At 43.6% G+C, this 18,024-nt stretch overlaps 1 protein-coding gene across 8 annotated transcripts in view; it reads right to left on the bottom strand.

Annotated features, from left to right (window-relative positions):
• The window catches only part of SEMA5B (semaphorin 5B), a 268,733-nt gene extending 251,525 nt beyond the window's left edge, over positions 1-17,208 (bottom strand). For 5 of the 8 annotated variants that reach the window (XM_051787552.1, XM_051787555.1, XM_051787557.1 and 2 more), the window contains exon 1: positions 16,852-17,208. The gene's annotated coding sequence lies outside the window, so the exon portion shown is untranslated. The remainder of the gene's footprint in view (positions 1-16,851) is intronic. The other 3 variants (XM_051787549.1, XM_051787554.1, XM_051787553.1) reach the window with 2 other exon arrangements.
• Positions 17,209-18,024: the final 816 nt, after the last annotated feature.

Genomic DNA, 18,024 nt, shown 5'->3' with positions numbered 1-18,024 from the left:
TAAATTCAGGAGGAACAAATACAGTAACTTCTTGAGTATCTTTTAGAGGGGTAGGTAGTCTAAAAAGACAATTTCCTATCGGCATTTCAGTCCACATCAAAGCTGCTGCCAACTAAATCAAGTTACCAGAAACTTCAGTGGCTATTGGACCCTTGCAATGTGCACTTGTAGAGGAGAGAACGAAGAGCAGCTTCATTTGCAGCCCACTTCAAACTCGAGTTAGCTAGGGAATCGCTGCAACATGGACCACTGACAAGAGAGCCTTGACAACTCTTTTGTAATCCCTCAGTCCTGAAAGGAAGCTCAACAATTCAAGCTAGTGTTCGAGCCTTAATGCACTGGAGAGGTCTGGCTTTCAGTGTGAATGCTGAGGTTTGGAGGATCACTGCCAACAGCAGCCACAGAGTCAGCAGCTTGTTTCCAGTTCGTGAACTCCATATACAAGCTGGATTTCCACTCTGGGAAGGGGTGAAGGGAAATAATTCAAGTTATCATGCCTTTAGGGTCTATGTTTTTTTAATTTTTTTTTCCTCCCCCCAGGCTGGCACATCACCAGGAGCAAAGCCAACACTAGACACTCGGTGTGTCAAGTGACTCACCGCTGATCACTGCTTGTTACTGGCAGCACAGGTGTGGAGGAATCCGAGAATGGGAAAGGCAAACTTCTTGCATCGAAGGAAGTAAGGGTGGCTAATGCCAGCTGTTCTGCAAGTAATTTGGGGAACAAAGTGAAAGAGTTAGCAACAGCTAACTGGTGGGAATCTATTTTTTCTGCAAGCACTGCTCCAGCAGGGTGGGTTTCAGAGATAATGCTGCCAGTTTGAACTAGAACATCTTGTTTTTAATAGCACACATCTGTCCTTTCTGTTGTTTTGATGAAAGAAAGGGTCATTTCAAACGGAAATCACCAAATGGGAGCTGCGCTTCAAACTGACTTTTTCTTATGCATAAAACTAATATACAGAGATGAGAAACCATTTAAAATATACAGCATTTTCCAGGCAATCATCTAAAACAATATTTGATTAATTCTTACAACTCTAGAAAATGCTGTCTTCTATTTTTTTCTTAGGCATTATTACTTCAACAGAGAAACCTGATACTGACTTCCCAGTCTTTGCCCAAGGCATTGAGTGAGCTGCTGCTAGTGATGAGTTTAGAAGTTAAAACTTACCAATTCCCAGGTTTGTATTTAAGCAATCACAGCACATGTCTCTCTTTCTCAGTCAATTCATGTCCCTTTCTAACTGTTAACACAGACCAAAGCAGGTGACAGTAATAAAAAATTACTTGACTGCAAGCAATATTAATATTTGTGATTCCACAGCTGGCCCAGACTAAATGTTCCCAGAGCTTTACAAATCCCAGTGACCAAAGCCTCACAACATCTCTGTGAAGTACCATTTGCTTTGTAGGGGGATGACTAGTGAATCATGGAGTGTTCATGGGACATGCTCACATTCACAGAGAAAGCCTGTAACAGGACTTGATGCTAGCTGTGAATACCAGGTCATTCCCAAGTGTTTCAGGCATGCTCCAAGTCTTCAACCTATGTTCAGCTCAATAGCCCATTCTGCCCTTCCTTCAAGTCAGTTTTCAGCCAGAAATGTTCTCCACAAGAGGCACAGAAAAGATGTACAAAGACCCTGTCCAGTGATCTTGAACAACCTCATTAAGGTTAGATATCCATACACAGAAATTTTGTAGGGTGAAAGGACCAGCCACAAGAGACTATTGTTTTGGTACTCTAAACAAATTTTTTTGTACCTTTTAACATTGTTAGTTGTAGGTGTCAATAAACTCAGTAAGGAAACATTTGAAATCAGTCTCACCTAACTGTAAAATCGATGCCACCTGTCACAGCACAGCAAAATGCTACAGCTCCAGCTGTACTGTATGGTTTCATCCCCTAACTACACGAAAGCACACACAATGCTCTCTAGACACTGCAGTCCTGCTTAAACAATTTTCATTAAATGCCTCAAAGAGCTAAGAAGATTGTTATCTAAAAATACAAAGAAAGCATTTAAACCACAAGGCCCTTGGATTTCAGATGGATTCCCACTGCTATTTGAGTTACAGAGACAGGGAGAGGTTCCACGTGAGCGGCACGGCACAAGTTGCTATCCACGAAGTAACTTCTCATCCCCAAAGAACTTTTGATCTCAATGAACAAAACAGGTTACACGTACTCTTGTAGTCATTCATGATGAAAAGTTGAGGCAGAGAGCAATCATCAGACATCCTCTTGGAGTTGGTTTAAACTTCCTGTCCCTGCACCATCTGACCTCTGCATGAATTAGAACTTCCTGCAAAAAGGAAATTATTGCCCAGTAATCCAGGATGTAAATCTAAATTGCAGTAGGTAATTTCTGCTAACTCCCTGAGCAGATACTGCATTACACTGTCAGAGCATCTTCTCATGGTTAAGAGGATTACTCTGAACCACATAAAGGCACTCTTTAGTTATTATTCCACCACAGGCAGGAGATGCAACCACACCTGCGCCAGCTGACAAGGCACAGGGCTGTATTAGCACTACCAACATCCAAGGTACTTATTTGGGCAGCTGACACCCTTGCTGTTAAAACAGAACCCTCAGAGCCATGAAGAAACAGCCTGTGAGCTTTCAGAGGTACAGTGCATAGAGAAATAAAACTCTAAACCTATTAGCTGCTAAAGATTTTTGTTTAAGCGACATATTTGTTCCTTCACAATCCGTTATCTGATCAGATTCAGCTACACCTAAAAGCTCCAGTGAGGAAAAAAAAAACCAGCAACAGTCAAAAGAGAGGACCTTTGTAAATAAGTATGTGTGAATGGGGATGGTTTTATGAATTTAACTCATCCAAAGATAAGTAGGTACAAAGAGCTGTTCCCACTAAAGTGGTATCACGCAGCACCCAGTTGCCCCTCTCAGCTCTGATTTTCCCAACTCTCCTCCAAATGCCTACTTCATTGCCTGCACTCCTGAAGAAGACCCAGGAGGAAGCACAGCCCATGTGGCATACTGCACTTAAACAGCAGAAAGGATGTTTTGGCTGCTGACTCCACAGTAAAGCCTTTCTTTTCATTAAGGATATATTCAAACAGTATTTCACTGGCAGACACGGTCTTCTGCTCAGATTCAAGACAGTCATTTACAAGCCTTGTTCACCTGTGTCCTTAATTGGGGCTCTCATTTGGCTATGGCCTTTTACCTCTCTTTTCCACATAAGAAATTCCAGCTCAAGAGAGGAAGTGCTTTAAACTCTGGTTAATTAACTCAGCAGGAGAAAGTCAGAGTTCAAAATCTACCCTCCCCTATCAGAAACTTCTTACCTTGCACTTAAGAAACATGAAGCTGCTGACAACTCTTAAACACTCCTCCCACAGGAAATATATTTCTCCCATAACTTCTGGGGAGTTACTCCTATACAGTCTCAACATAAAAAATCCCGGGAAACAGTTACACCCACATACACACACACCTTTCCAGAGGCAAGTACAGAAACACTGAGGACGGGCACATGGCTTTGCTGCTGTACTATTCACATAGAGCTTCCAAACTCCTGGGTGAGTTGTGCAATGAAGACAAAGATATGCATTTGGAACTAAATTGTTCTGTTCTGGCACAGCAAAACCAGGAAGCTGGACACCCGCACTTCTCTCAGCTCTGCCACTGACTGCACACCACAGTCAAAAGCCACTGAACACCAGCGGCCAAATCTGAAAATGATGTGCCTTGCTGGAGAGGCAAGAGAGAGATCCCTGGTGTCACTAACTCTCCATGACTTCCATCCGCTTTGAGCTTTCAAGGTCCCTGAGACCAGCAATGCACCACCAGACATTCAAAAGTGGAGGCTGAACCTCATTAGCCTGCATGAAAATCCTCTGCTGTTCTACACAAGTAGTGTACAACCATATATATTTTAGTACAGCTACGTCTATTAATACAACATGGGGGTGTTGTGTATAGGCCCTAATGTCTCTCTCTGTTTCACTTTATCCTTCCCTAAAATGGAAATAAATAATACCCACACAGCATGGCAAAGCACTTTGTAATCTCCAAATGAAGGGTTCCGTAGGTGTGAAGTATTCCTAAGATGTATTTATTTTCAAACTGCAAAAAAGCTTGTTGCTGTGTTTCCTGCCTGTATTTAGCAAAACCTCTCTGCTGTGTAGATCTGAAGCAGACATCAGGGAAAGAAATGCTGTGATAATCGACTCCAAATCCCACAATCTATTTGTTCTAGTAATTAAAGGAATATTTACTAAGGAAGCAGGTTTACACTAGATGAATAGTTTCTAAGAACAAATATGATTTAATTATGTGTAAGTGCAAGAAGCATACTACATATTAAGTAGATTAATTTATGCTCACTAAAAATACAGACAAAATTGGTGCTCGGCTATTAATTTTCTATGTTGGAGAAAAGAAAGGGTAAAGAAAGTGTTCACAGAGTTGTCTGCTTTAGAAGCTTATTAGAAGTGTCATCTGAGCTTTTTTGGAAAGAACCAGAATAAGTCCTTGGCATAAGATAACTTCAGTTACTTGCCACATTTTGTAAATAAACTGTATTCTGGACTAAAAGAAAAAATTCTATGGAATTAAGTAACAGAGCAAGGAAGAAGTGAAGCACCTTGAGCAAGAAATAAAGCAGGTTTTTAAGTGATGACATGGTGCATGAGTGAGGATGAACAGGTTAAAGAAGAGCCACATAGCATAGTTACAAAAAGAGTCCCTGCAAGGGTCAAAGCAGAGCAGCCCAGTGCTAAAGAGCGTTTGATAATACAGGAACTTGCAGTGTATTTGGCCCCTCCATTTCCTCGTTCTGCAGTGAACACGAGACATGCTGTGGCTATAGGAAAGAATAGGCAACCTACAGTAGGAGTTGTGTGGAACAGTCTCTGACAACAGCTATTTTCTTTATAAACAAGACAGGCTCCAAGCCTCCAAAAGGTAATGAATACTTGAGCAGAAGAGTAAAGATGTGGTCCTGGAGGAGCTTTAAACAGCAAGATGGCACTTTAGCTGTTGTAAGAACTGATAGACAAAAGCAACACAATATTTGTCAGAATTGTTCATTTAAGACACTGTAGATAACGAAAATGTATTTTTTAACAGTTACCATAAGTATTAAGAAGGTATCCTTCAAGAGCACTTGCCCTTGCTTTATATAGGAAAAAATAATTTCCCAGAGTGGGCAGGGACTATTTCAAGGCCCTTCTGCTTTAACATAAAGAATCCATCATTATTTCTGCTGTCAAACAAGCGAAAGTGACTGTGGCCGCAGGACTGTCATTCACTGCCTCTCTCTATGAGCTTAGACAAGTGACTCCACTTCTCTTTGCCTTAGTTTCTTTCCTAGTAAAAAAGAAACTTGTTCATTTAAGAACCATGAAGGACAATGCAACGGGTCTGCTATATTACAGCTGGATAAGGCACAAAATAACACAACTTTTTTTGTAAAGTCTTCTTCCTGTCCTCTTCATGTGCTACAAAATATAGAAGGGCAAGACAGTTCTAGCTGATTTTTGTCTTTCTTCTTACTGCTGCCTTTCATTTTCCACACAAGCTTCCTCCCTTTTCAACATATTCGGAAAACAAGAAGAATTTACAAGCTCCCTGTGCTGTTACCGCCCGCTTTTATCCCAACCAGGAAGATGGCTTTTCCTATTTGCTCCTGTGTTTGCTAGTGAGTAGAAGACTTCACTTCTCAAAGATAAAGACTTTAGCCTACAAGTAAAGTTTTTAGGAGTCTTGCTGAAATGAAATATCACTAGCCTTGTGGGTGAAAATTCAAAAATGAGTATATTCCAAGGGCGTTTCCAGTTCCTACCAACGTTTAGCAGCTGCTGAGTTCAGCTGAGCCTGTGTTTGACTGGTGGAGGTCTGCTTGATGCAGTTTGAGCCGGGGGAATGGACTAGATGATGTGTTAAGGTCTGTTCCATGAAAGTCTGGGCACTAATATATTAAATTAGTGTCTGACTGTTTATCAGATGTAGCTCAATATTTCATTATAATCTTTAAATCTCAGCCTTTAAAAAATACCAACCAGAAATACAGAAGGATATAGGACAAAGGAAACACAACCTTTGAACCCCTCTGTTTCACAGAAGGGCCAGCATTTTGCAAATTAAGAGCAGCCCATTTTTATCAAATAAATGCTGTTGCAGCTGAAACAACACAGATTGCAGACACATTTGTAGCTTTCTGTCTTACAGAGAAGCCAAAGTTTTCAGTGAAAGATCTTCGTACATCGATCTGCTTTGAAGTGCTTCCTGCAATCATGATAATCTGTTCCAGAAACCGGTCATAATAGAAAACACCATTTCAAAGCAGTCTACAAAGGACATTTCTAAAAAACCTTTCAGTTACACCTCAATTGCAAATATGCCACCGACTCACTTACTTTTTCATCGGGGAGAGTTGGCTGTGATAAACACACATTTTTCCTGATCTCTTGCCTTCTAATCATGTCTATCAAGTCATTGTACCTGACAGACATGTTAGCTCTGCTATTCAAAACAAATAAGAGATGCCTAAATTATAGTGCTGCATTTTAACAAGGTACTGTCAGGTTGAAAACCTGGGGCCAAGTCCTGCATCCAGCTCAGGTATTACGCCAATTTAAAAAGCAAATACTCCCTGGATAAGAACTGCAAGATCTGAAATTTTCAGTTTTTTTAAAATGAAAAATCCAATTTTAACTTACATAAATTAAACTTTTCCTACTGATGTCCCTTGGTGCAGGATTAGGCCCTTGTCTCTTCTACAAATATCTTCGATCATTAGAACTACAGACATTAGATTATTTCTAATTCTTTATACTATTAATTTAAGCCCCTTATTCTGTCAGGTAAATGTCTGCCATGTAAACAATCCCACTGCTCAGGCCATTGTGATAATTTCACTGAAGAACTTCAGCAGTTCATTTGGTCTATTTGTAGAGAAAAGTCTTACTCAACCCAAGTAAAATCTTCAAAGGTTTTTTTCCCCTTCCTCGGTTGAATCAGCTTGGGAAAGGAAAAAAAGGCAAGCCTCATTATTTTACTTCTGTCTCTAATCAATTACTTCTGCATCTCATGCTCAAACATGTGGGAAGCTTAACATTCAGCAAAAAATAGAGATCTTGTTGTTTTAGGTTTTGTTTTAATTAAAACTGGAAATGCTTCTCTTGGTGCTGGGTTTTGCAACAGTATAATCTTGCTGACCTAATTTTGGAGAGTGTCTCTGGACCAATATTATCTCCATGCAATCTGGTTCCATAGGTACAAACTTGTCTTTGATTTTTTGGGCTCATATTACTAATCCTGAGTCAAGCACAACCACAGCTCTTCACTGAGGTTGCACTAGTTGATCTGTGAGTAGAAACGGGCTCTTGAACTTTTCACGGACATCCAAGCCCTTTGAGAGCTTTGTAAATGGATAGCAGAGTAGATGGCCAGAAAACAAAGAGTTTTCATTAAATGATAACATCTTTCCAAACTAAAAACAGAAATTGCACTACTTATAGGAAGATTCTTGTCCTCTCAAACCATGAGTATCACAGTTAAGGTTAGTGCAGCTCAACCATACACTAGTATAACTTTTGGAAACAGTTTAAGCATGTTTGCCTTGTGTTAGCAATCAAGAACTCAGGCCGGTAAAATCTTATCCATAGGTTGTTTCACTGACATTAGTAACACCTTCACGGACTTGTACAGATTACAAAAGTGAGTTTGATTCTGCACACTCAGATCTTGCACTAGAAATTCTACCTGAACTCTGCCCTCAGTTAGTTTAAAGTGTCACTTTTCTCTCTGCCTGCATCACAGTGCTCCTGAGTGAAAGAGAGAGTCTGGTTATGCCCATGCAAAGTGCAGACAGATGTTCTGACATCTCCCTGCAGAGAGCTCCCCTGATACAACACTGCTCTGATTTACAAGCAGTGCTGCTGCTGCAGTCCCTACCCAGTTCCCAGCCATCATCCTCTGCCAGTAAAAACCTGCTGTTGCCTTTTACCACTACAGTTACTCCAATTCTTCACCAGGAATGTAACACACTAGGTTCTTCACACCAAAAGCTTCAAACCACTACCCCTATTTTCTGCCTTCCAACTTCATAGTCCTTATCTCCTGCTGTCTATCTGCTCAGTTGTGCTCTGCAGTCTCTGCTGTTCCAATTCTCCCAAATCTTTGCAGCTGTTAGTTACTACTGTCTTCTTTGGCCAGTAGCATCCTTAGACAGCGTTCAGAGAAGAGCCATCAGGCAATAAGGAGTGAAAAAACAATGAAAAATCCAGTATCATACTGAAATATCATAGAGAAATTAAGAGATGACTTGATTGTAATCCACAAGTACTTCCACTGCAAGAAAATATGATGCTCTCCTCTCCGGATTAAGAACATAACAGGACCAAGAACCTTGCAACCAAGCAACTAAGAGGCAACATCACTGCAAAGGCTGCTGAATTTTAAACACTTTGCCAAGAACTGTAGGATGTTCTCTTCGTTCATAAATATTTATATGAAAATTGTATGTTTGTTTAGAATAGCTGACCAGCTTGAACATGAATCAGCTCAGGGAAGCTCTGTGCCTTCGGGTAAGGCAGACAAAATTACTGGAAGCATCTTTCTGGAGTTACTTTCTGTCACTGTGGGAAGAGGGACCAGATGGGGAAGAATCCCAGGAATCAAAAGTAAAATGTAAACTAAGGGATAAAATGCTAATAAACCCAGTTCACATGTGCTCTCTTACAAGTCAATGATCTTCATTTGAGTAAAGACCAACTGACAAGAAAAAAGGCTTCTTCCCCAAAGTACCTCATCCACAAATCTGCCATTGAGTTTTCAATGAAAAATTAAATTTAAGTTTGTCAGCCTTGATGCACTTTGTCTTTATGAAACCAGGAATGAAATATAGCACTGGGAGTATTCTTATCCAGTTGTCTTAACTAATTTAGCATTTTGGATGACTTAGCTTATGAACTTTGCAGAGAAATTCTTGGCAAAAAAGGATGGCATTGTAACTTCAGACTTCTTAAAATTAACTCACACCAGCTATTCTCAGTAGTAACATCATTATCTGCAAAACTGTGCTCAAATGAAGAATCGATAAATAAATATGAAGAAGAAATTTAGGGGAAAAACAAAGTGCTATTAGCATTCCAGAAGTATAATAAACTCATAATTCTCTGAGGCAAAACAGTGAAGCCTGGATTTGCAAAGCAACCACAGACAAGGAGGTGTGCAAAGCTCATTCCAAATATAAGTTGGTTTAATATTTCAAAGACTCATTAGAGGGAACACATAGCATTAACAAAATCATGTTTTGTATTCCTGACATACAGTCCTAGACAAATACAGAAAGTATCAAGTAAATTACTGTCTCGGGAACAATTTCTGTTGGTTAAGGGGGGGAACTGTTAAATTTTAAAGATGTTAATAACTTACTTTTGTTCTATTTCAATCTATATAGATGCATGTCTGGTGTGCATATAAAAATACAAAATACAGGAATGATCCCTAGTTCATCTTAAAAATGCTGGGAACAATTGAATACACATGCAATCAGGGTACTTTTTTCCTCAAACTGTAGTCACACAAACTTGGACTGAACTGCTCAGATGAGTAAAGGATTTGCATGATCATTGCACCTACTGGTAATATCTAGTATGGAGATAAATGCATAGCCTTGTAAGGCACAAGTGTAGGGCTCTGATGCAGGAAAGCAATGAGATGAAACATTTCATTCAGAGGATTTAACTACACATATAGAATTAAGTATGTAAGTGTTTCTAGGGGTTGTAACCTTTCCTCTGCCACTAAGGTACTCTACGACCTCGAGCAAGTCACATAAGACCAGACTTTTCATAGACCTCAAAGTTTAATTTGTACTGATTTCAGTCACTGGAAACCTTACTCAGCACCCTCTGCATCATTATGTTTTATGATATCTTTAACAGACGAGCACAAAATTCTCCAGGCCATAGTCCTTTTATGCCTCAGTTTCTCTCCCTGAGAGCTCTGACTGCTGAGCATGGATGTTAAAATAGAAATAAGGGTAAGCTGTACTACTATATCACTTGATTATCCTCACAAAGCAGGAACTGTGGAATCTTTTGTAATTTGTATTATTCATCCTTTATCAGTATTGGAACACCGCATAGTTACAGTGCATAGTCCTATTTTGCTCATGCTGAGTAAGTATGTATCTTTATCCTACCAGAAGCCACTAATGATATTTGTCCCCCTGTTTTCTTTAAGTAGGTGTTTACAAGCTGCAATTACAACTAACAACTAAGCTCTCTTAGACTGGAGGAGCACATTGGACACAAGGAGCCACTGAGTCTCAGTTTTGTGTTTCTAATGAAAATGCCCTTCATATGTGGAGCGGACCCCAAAAAGGTCAGAAAGTGAATTATTAAGTGTTTTATAAATATAGACTGATTTCCCTGTCCAAACCACGTGTTTGAAAATCTCTTTCTGGCAAACAATCATCTTCAATCAGAAAGGGAGAGCAGAGAAAGTAACGTGAGGCAGGGCAGGGGGTTCTGTAATCACTCTAACAAACTTTTGAGACCTGGCCAATTTTTCTTTCCATGTGTTATATATACAGACTCCAAAAAGCATTTCTTTCTAGTTCTTGAATTTACTATATTATCCTGTCAGTCTGAGTTATCCAGAGGGAAGTTCCTACCCTTCCCTTTCTTGCCTTATTTTTTTCCCTAATCTTTGATGTGTTGTAAATCAGCATCATAGGAGATAAATAAGCAACCTTTTGCTGAAACAGCAAGCTAAACAACTTCCACGTGGCCAAGCAACACAGCAAAGCAATTAAACCTGCCCAACAGACCATTCACAGCCAGCCTTCTCTTCACTTAAGAGGCTGGCCCCAAAGTGTTCCCAGATTTAGTTCCTAATCCTCCCTCTGAGTTGTGCAGATGGTTCCACAGCACCCACTCAAAACCTCTTTGAAGTTGCTATGAATCCACACAGCTGGGTAAGCTTTTTGGCCCTGATTCTGCTGCAAGAATGAGGATGTGGCCAAGGTCTTGAAGTTTGTTTCCTTTCCCTCAAGAAGACAGTAAGGCTCTGCTCCTTTCCCTCGGAACTAGTCGTAACTGTCACAGCCATATTTTGGAACCACCAGTTTGATCGCTGACTCAGGACACTTCCATGCCACATAAGAAATTTTCATTCTGTTATCCTTTCAAATAAAGTTGAAGCTATTTTTTCATTTTCACTCTACATCAGTAACCTGCACAAGGTTTGCACAAGGTTTGCACTTGAAATGAAAAATACTGCTTTTAAAATGACAAACACTGAACACAGGACATTTGTTACCACTAAAAAAAGCTCTCTCTGTCTATGGAGAAGCATAATTCATTCACTGATACACGCACCCACATTTTCTCCAGGGAGTTTCACAAATTCACATGCACTCCCAGCACTAAATTTTGCATTTCAATGTAGGCATTAGCTATAAAAGATGTGTAAAATCTTATGTAGTCAGACAGAAGCTGTTCCCTATTGGCTACATAATAAGCACCTTAGGTGGCTCCAGGGTATAAAATTATTCCAAAAGGGGTGTGGAAAAAATTACTCTGTATAAATTGATTCCAGATCCACCTGTTCCAGGTGCCAGGAAATATATTTTGTTAAAGCCATCTGCTTGTCTTAAAAGCTAACAGTTTTTGAAGACTATGGCACAAGCAATCTGCAAAATATACAAACTTCACAAGCCACAAACCCTTAAACTGCAAATGGCTTATAGATCATCTACATAGGGCTTAGCTGGGCTGTTCTGCAGGACTGCAGAAGGCATCTCTGCTTAACATCTGAGCATATCCAGCATCAGGGTACGTCCTCCATAGCCCAGACGGTTCAAGGCTACTGGAGGATCCATTTGGCATCACCAGATCCTCACGGGATATTCCCAATTGCAGAATGGGTTTGCCTCATGGGTTTGAAGTTACGATGAAGCTTTTGAGTGCAGCACAATATTTGGCAGACATAAAATTGATGACTATGGTTCTTCTCTGCCGGTTGCTACGTCCCGGCTGGTCACGTGTTGCTGCACCATAGATAAAGTCAAACCTTTGGAACTGGCTCTCTGCAATTTATTTGGCTTCCAGCAACAGCCTGATAGGGAGCATATCATATATACTAACAAGCCCATAAGCATTTCACCTGCTCAACAAAGCTGGTGACCACAGAGGTCAGACGCTGCTACAGTTGGTGTTTATCAGGGTCTGGTCATGCAGGGTTCTGTTTCCCAGAGACACATTAACAAGAATGAAGAACACGCAGCACCTTGTAAGATCAAGCTCCTTCACGGCAGCTCCTGGGAAGAAAATATTCTGTGCTCTCTCCACAAATGACCCCTTACTGAAAACCAATGAAATTACACATGCAATTTATAAACTCCCAAGGTGTTCACAATTGATTTCGGGATTAAAACTAGTAATCAGCATGTTTACTTATGGTCTCATTTAAAGCTTACTAAAAAGTAAATAAACCCATACCAGTTCTTAACCAGGACAGTGCTTTGGTATATGTTTAATTATAAACACATGAATAGCCCTGTCACCAATTCAGAGTCATACTTTGTAACTTGGTAACATCCTTCACATGCAAATTACCTCCCAGACACAGTACATTCTGAAACAAAACAAACCCTCTTGGTTTGTAGATGCATATTTGATAACATTAATACTTCTGGAGTGCTGCTATTGATACACTCATCTTTAGAAAATCACTTTGAGTGATTTTCTGTGGACCTTAAAAGTTTGTGCTTGATATAAATGCTGAACCAGAGGCAACTTTGGGACTCACGGCGCTGTAGTCAAGGAGACCCTGAGTGCTGAAAGTCACCGTTGTGCTGTTGGAGTTCTGCTGCACTTTGCTCACATGGTTTGAGCCTGGGGTAAGGAATAACTGCTGTTATGCAGTATTTTTTTTTTGGACAACAATGAGAACAGGAGTGAAATAAATACTGAGGTTAACTGTGCTTGAAGAATAATCTCCAGTAAACAAGGCACTGTCCACACAAGCTGCAGACTCAAACAGCTGTTCAAGTCTTGTGTCTCATACTCAGCTCCCACTGAAACTGATGAAAATTGCCACCATGGACAGAGATGGGATGAATCCTGGCATCAGACACACTGGACAAGTCAGCAGCCCACGGTGTGAAAAACCAGAGAAACAATCTCTACAATAACACTATCTGACATACTGCTTTGGATGAGTCGATTTTTGTCTCCTTAAAAAGAAAAAAGGTAACAGAATAATAACAAAGAACCTCACAATCAACAACACACATACTTGGACACTGCTCATTTCAAGGCACAGCAGGGATAGCGCAATACTCTACATTCTGTCTCCTGGGTTAAATCACAAGAATCCAAACCAAAATAGTAGCAGTTCACCTTCACAGTCTTCAGTCTATAAAAAGGTAAGTCCATCACTTAAGACTGACTTTGCAATCTTAGCGTGACTTGGTACTTACACACCTGCTGCACCACGAACACCAATGAATTTCACTCCTAAAGAACCATTCTGAGTTGCCTTCACCACGACCTGCAGCTAATTAAATTTCCCTTTTCCAGTTTTACACCAGAAATGATCTGGTGAGTATGATCTGCAGCAAGGCAAATTCACTTGCAGACTTCACATGGGACTACACCTAAACTCTGGATCTCACCACCACCCCAGCAGGGGAACATCACACTGTGATGACTGACTCCTTATTCCTCACTACTCCTTATTCCCCTCTCTCTCGTGGTCAGTCTGCACTTACTGCTGCAGCTCTTGCCATGAAGGCAGTGAGCAACACTTAGGAGACCTGACAAAGCTGGAGTCCAGTGCCTGGCTTTCCGATGACAGACCCTTGGTAAAATTATCTATGTTGCTCAGTAAAAAATGAACTAAGAAATGCAAATCTAATAATTCCAGGCATATAGATAAATGAAAGGTGAAAAGGCTTTTAAATGCATTCTAAACCCATTTTTTTGTAAGATGGATCAATATATTTCTCTAGGCTGGAAACGAAAGAGTTCTCAAAGAAAGTTAAATTTGGAGAAGAAAATGTTTTGGTTTCCTACTGTGGAAAAACAGTGATGACAATTCCTTGGAAGACATTTATACCAACAGCAATCCAAAGCTAGGGCTTCATCATGCTCTCCCTAAAATCAGTACAGTAAGAACAGGGTAAGGTTACTGCTGTCAGTCTTCTAAATGTGAACAAAAGTGGTTTTGCAATCATACAGCATTGTCCTTAATTTCCAAGTGTTCACCAGCATATGGAAGTGATGCAACCACAAAGCAAAACATTTACAGCTTTGATCCTGCATCTTTTAGACAGTCAACTAACCTCTCTGATGTCTTTACAAGGAATCACCTGAATAAGGGCTACCGGATAACACTCTAAATTCCCAGATCCCAGTCGGCAGAGCACTCACCAGCGCTCGAGGCAGGGAGGCAGCAGCGGCGGATGGCTCCGTGGCACTGTTTGATGCTGCCCCCTTTTGCCGAACAGCAAGGCAACAGCCCCGGCTGCACATTGAAACTTTGCCTGGCATCTATTCGTTTTCGGGAAGATACATTGATGCAGATGGGCTTATTTAACCCTAGTATGTCTGCTCACATGATTATTCATCCTGACTAAAACAGAAATCTATTGGTCAAGACACGTCTCCAGGAACATTCTCTCTAATTGGGAGGGAACGTCTATCATGTCTCAGCCCAAGTCAAGCGGGACTTTTACAGCTGACTGTAAGGTAAAAAGCAAAGAGTTAATAGTCGGGGTGGACTAAAATCCCATGGCACCACTTGTATCAAGTTTCTGTTGGGCAACACACATTCCTACTGAACCCATGCCATCTTTTCCAGTTGATGTGACCTGATTGAGGCCACCTTGTTAAAAGTCATTTTCTACACACACCCTCATCCCCTACATCTCTCTGTTCAAGCCTTTTGTCCTCTGGGGTTGTGCTTTTTCACTCACTGGAGTTTGCACATTTTCTTCTCCCTGGTTGCCCCAGCTCTTTGCAGGAAGGGAGGGAGGTCACCGAGGGCAACCACTGCCAATTCCATCAGCCTAACAGGCTAGGGGGATGGACAAAGCAAATATCTCTATTCTGAACGGCGGAACCTCTCTCTCCCCAAGACTTCTGGATTAACATGTCCCTGGCAGGCGAGGACAAAAACTTAGCCTCTCTGAGGAAAAGAAAGCAAGATAGAAAAACAGGAGAACCTGTCTTCACTTCACTGAAAATGCAAGAGGCATAACATAAAATGCAGAGATCCTCTTACTTATAATCCAATCCAATCTGAGCAGAAAAGTTTTTGTTCAGAAGGGAATTAAAGATATGTATTATTCAAGTAGCTGTTTAAAAATGAAATCTCTGTTAAAAATCTGGTTAAATATCATTAGGATTTTTCTTTTCCATTGCCACCTTCTCTGCAGTTATGATCAGTTTTCTCCCTTGGGTGCTTACAAACCACACACATAATCAAGAGAGCACTTTTCTGTATGAGTAGCTTGTTCCAGCTACTCTCACTCCTCCCTCCTTGCCTTCACTCACCCAGGATCTCTACTGATCTCAACAAGCAGAAAGAATCAAAGCCCATTATAACTTTTAGCTTAGCTGGTTTCTATTTTGTGCACAGTGCAGTCGGCTTAGGGTCTCAGCCTACCACTGAACCCACCCAGAGGCAAAGAGAGCTAACCTCTTTCAGCTCAGACTATAATTTAGGAAAAGAAGTATTTTCTGTAATGAGAGGGAACATTTGCACAACAAAAAATAAAACTTTACTATGATCTCAAGCCGATATATCCATACATAAATAGTTCAAGGGGGAAAAAAACCAAATGTAAAACCCCGCCAAAAATAAATAAATAAATGAGGGAAAACCCCAAAACAGGACCTGGCATCTACAATGTTTGAAGACCTTTTTTAAGGACAGGAAATTATCTAAGAGTCTAAACTGAGCCAACAGAGGACAGTGAACGTTTAGGACAGAGATACTCCTCTATACTTACACTTCACCTAAAAGCCCATGAACAGACAGGTTCAGGAACGACTTGGCAAGCACACCTTTTGTTTGTTTCCTCTGAGGCGTAACAGTAAGCGTGCTCCCGGGCAGCACGGGGGAGCAGATGGTAGTGCTGGAAAATACAGGTCTCCAACTTCTGGTGTGGGTGTTGGAGCTGGATCGACAAAGGTTGTTTCTGGAAATCCTACCCCCACACACACTCCCCATAAGTTTCTAACAATGCACGGAGCTAAGGAGCCGCACAAGGCTCTCCGCTTCCCTCTCCCTCTCCCCTTCGCTTTTGATCTCCATCAGGACGTGAGCTGAAATTTAATGGGCCACCCCAACCACAAAGACAAATTACCATGTGAAAAAAAAATAATCATTGATATCCCTCCGTCTAGGCTACCCGGCTTCCCACCACTGCACCCCTTCGCTCTCGCCACAGCCCCCATCAGCGGGTTTAGAAAGAGCTGGGGAGGTGGCGGGGAGAGAAAGAGCTAAAAAAAAAAAAACACCTCCACTGCCACCTCCGAGCAAGCGTGCTCTCCAGCGCTGCCGGACCGCGAACACAGTGACCAAAAAAAAAAAAGAAGCCCCTTTGCCTCCTCAGCCCGCAGCGGGCAAGGAGACGGCGCACCGAGCGCCGGGCACAAACACAGCCCCCGGCCCCCCATCACCGGGCGCTGCGCCGGGGGTGGCGGAGACGCGCAGCAGCCCGGGGGTTCCCACCTCCCCGGATCCCCTTCCCAGCGCCGCCCGGTCGCCCCGACCCCGCCAAGTTGGGAAGTTTGCGCGCCCCCCGGCCCGGCCCGCCGCCCACCCCCCGGCCCGCCGGCTGCGCTTACGGGGTGGCCGCGGGGCTCCCGGTGCGGGGCTCACCGGCACATCGCGCTCCGGCTGCCGCAGCAGCGGGGACAGCCGCGGGGCGGCTGGGCTCGGCTCAGCAGGGCTGGGCTCGGCGCGGCTGGGCTCGGCTCGGGGCGAGCAGGGGAGCGGAGCGGCGGCTCTCCCCAGCCCGGCGCTCAGGGAGTGCCGCCCCGGGCCATGCGAGCGGCGGCGGGCAGCGTCCCAGCGGCGCGGCCGGAGTTGGGACCGAAGTCCTCCCGGGCGCTCCGCTGTCTCTTCCAGGCGGCTCCTATCAGCACGGCTTCAACTCTTTCCATCGGAGACCGAGGGGAGGAGGAGGAGGAGGCGGAGGAGGAGGAGGTAGGGAAGGAGGAGGGAGCTAGGGGCTGGCAGCCCCAACTCGCACTGATGTCAACTAATATATTCAAAGTTCAGCAGGGCATTTCTTAGCAGGCGAATCGCCCTCGCCGCCCTCCCCGCTGGTCGCAGCCGGCCTCCCCGTGCCGGCGGGGGGTCTCGGCAGCGCGGTGGCTCCGCCGTCGGACCCCTGCGGAGGGGGGGCGGCGGGGCTGGCCCGGAGGCGAGGAGGTCGAGGATGGGGGATGGCGCACTTTTCAGGCGGGCAGGTTCAAGTGCCGCCGGCGTAGGGAGGGCTGAGGATGGAGGAGAGGCGCTAGCCGAGAGCGAGAATAAGAACCAGCGGCGGAGCGATGTTTGTGTTTAAATCCAGCCTCTTCCCTCCCTGCTGGAAGGGGCAGGGCCGGCTGCGTTGCTGTGGCTGGGATGGGAGTGGGGCGCAGGGAAGACGCCGCGCTGGGGCTCGGAGTGGCGCAGCGGACACTCCGGCCGGGCTCTGGGCTCCCGAGCTCCGGACTGCCGTGCTCGTACACACCGCCCAGCCGGGGCTTGCAATGAGCCCGGAGCGGAGCGCGGTCCCTGCCCGTGACTGCGCCCCTCACCCGGGCCCGGGGCTTTGGCCGCCTCTCCCTTGGTCGCGATGTCCCCTTGCTCGCCGGGGGCGAATGGGGTCGAGAGGAACCCGCGCAGGGAAGCGGAGGTTTTCTCACGCCGAAGCGCAGATAGCGGCGGAAAACCCGCGTACGCGGCGCGGAGCGCTCGGGAGAAGCAGCGCCGCCCCTCCGCGGCCCCGCCGCTGCCCGGGGGCTGCCTGC

This window comes from Manacus candei, unplaced genomic scaffold (assembly GCF_025592945.1).
Source record: "Manacus candei isolate 608988 ecotype Guabito, Panama unplaced genomic scaffold, ASM2559294v1 h1tg000023l, whole genome shotgun sequence".
Classification (NCBI taxonomy): domain Eukaryota; kingdom Metazoa; phylum Chordata; class Aves; order Passeriformes; family Pipridae; genus Manacus; species Manacus candei.
The sequence above is the reverse complement of the archived record's forward strand: the minus strand, read 5'-3'. Positions and strand labels throughout refer to the sequence as shown.